We start from the raw sequence: 2,553 nt of genomic DNA, 5'->3' as shown, positions 1-2,553 counted from the left end.
AACTTAACATAAATAAAACTTCATGAAGAATTTGGCGAAGTCCATCTTGATCACGTTTAAGTCATCCTCATTGTAAGCCAGATTGCCTCTACGAATCCACTGAAAATCAAATAAAGTTTTGACAGTTTTGTAAGCCACTGTGTTGATAGTGAAAATAAAGTACCAGCCGACATAAAGTTGTAATTTAAAATTAAAAACAAGAAAAAATCATACCTTAGTTGCAAATTGAAGCTCTTTGTCATAACAAATTTCTTTCATATATCCCATGACAAAAAGGCCACAGTCCCGGACCCCTTTCTGCAAAGGAACTCCCTGAAAAAAAAATAGAAAATAAAATTAATCACATATTTTACTTGCATATATGAGAAATTATAAAAAAATATTATTACCGCCATATTCTCCCAACAAATTTTCTTCCTGGCAACCTTATTCACCTTATTCAGCCTCTCTTTGTACATCTTTATCGAACTGTTAGAAAGTAGTACAAGTCAACAAAAAACATTTTGCGTAAATTACCTAAAGCAATTAAAAATATTGACTCACTTATCAACAACTTCTACCCATTCATCGCTTGCAATACGACGCTTAAGAGGATCCATGTGGTATACTACCTCCGTCGTTGGAACAACAACGGTTAGTGACCAGTGATTCCTATCAAAGCATGAGAAGATGTGTCATTCAGAAATTTAATTATGCAGTTAGATGTTACCTCAAAAATAACCAAAGGTAACTTGAAGAAATAATTAAATAAATTACTTATATCTCATTTAATTATATATTTAACAATTTACAAGTTAGCAAATTAATTTACAAGTTACCAAATTTAAAGTTCCATCCATACAAGTATATTCTACAAATTTCTAAAATTCACTAAAAATATAAAAAAAATGAAAATTAAATTACAAGTACTTAAACATCTTAATGAGATCATAAAATATGAAGTGTACTTATAAAGTGAGAAATGCTTACACGTCATTGAAAGGAATAAGAAAGCATTGTCCTTCCTTAGCATTCATAAAATGGTTGGCAAGCGCACGTGACCTCTCCCCTGCATTGCCACAACCAATGGCTCCAACCATACCCGGATCCACAAAAGCAATCACATTCGTCATTTTATTCTTTCTCAAAAACTCATACAAGAAGCTGTAAACAAATTAAACAATAGTTGTAATCTAATTTAATTTTATTTAGAGAACAATTAAAATAAGAATGCACTCATTTTTAATTCAAGATAATTAACAACAAATTGAAAAAGCTAATGTACGTGGAAACTTACTGAATGAATATGGTAATGATCGATCCGGATATTTCACCTCTACCACATAGGGAATGTATATCTTGCAGAAAGATCACCTGCTTCTTTGTGACAACAAATGCTTGTTCATATAACTGAAAACTTACGGTTCTTCCATCGCTTAAAGCATCCTTTGCCCACATCCACAACCGTTTTAAAGATGATGGATAATTTACACCCATCTCTACATGAAGCTCATCCTCCACATCATCAGTTTCTATCACTACATGCTTCTTTGTTTTCTTGGAACCAACTTTCTTCGCACCACACTTTTTGACATTCTGAAAATAAAAACATGCACGTCAACACAGTAAAAACATAATAAAATATATCAATTACACACACACTATCATCAATCTTTACCTTTGGAGTAGACAAAACTTGGGTACTGCTTGTGTTCCCCACCACGAGATCCCTTGGCCATGCAATAAAAGAACCTATTGCTTGTTTCACAGTTACAATTTCATCTCCTACGGGAAATGGGATCTTAGCATCCTCTTGAATTGCATAAGAAATGGACACTCTTGCATTTTCCTTCGAAAGGCATATTCCGTGAAGAGTCGGCTCACATCCTTCAGCAAGAGGGATTTCATCAACCCGGCCATATGCTACGATGTTGCTTACTGATCCTATTGCCAGTTGACAAACACCGGATAAACCATCCAACTTCAACCCTTTAGGATGATTCTCAATTTCAACAAACTCATTATCAGCGTCAACCATAAAGGCCTCCTCACCTTTGAAAAAAACATTATGCTCATTATCCTCTTCAATATTTTTATATCCAATATTGTCCTTAGAAAAACATTCTACATTCTCCTCATCACCATGATCTGAACCTTCATCCCCAGATTCCACGTTCAGCTTTTTCCTCACAATATCATTCCTATCATTCTCGTTTACGAACTGAGGCACGCCCTTTAAATCTGAGCAGCTTCCTTGTTGGGAATCAATGATTGGGCTACCCTTTTGACCAATACCTTTAGCCATTTTCAATTCTGCTCTGATCTTTTCAATTTCAGCAGTCCAAAATGCATATCTCTGTTTTATAATTTTCGGAGTCTCCTCAGCCATAAAGTTTTTAACCCCCTCATGTATCCTCTCCTCAATAGTCCTTGATTTTTTCTGTCTCGGCAGATCAAAATAGATAGACTGTTTCACGTGGCTCCCCTGCCCACGTACTCTGCCTCCATGCTCAGGCTTACCGAGCGCCATGGTTAACACATCATTTCTACCTTCTTCTACCAATTCCCCTTCTT

Source organism: Apium graveolens, chromosome 10 (genome assembly GCF_009905375.1).
Source record: "Apium graveolens cultivar Ventura chromosome 10, ASM990537v1, whole genome shotgun sequence".
Lineage (NCBI taxonomy): Eukaryota > Viridiplantae > Streptophyta > Magnoliopsida > Apiales > Apiaceae > Apium > Apium graveolens.
Note: the sequence above shows the minus strand (reverse complement) of the source record.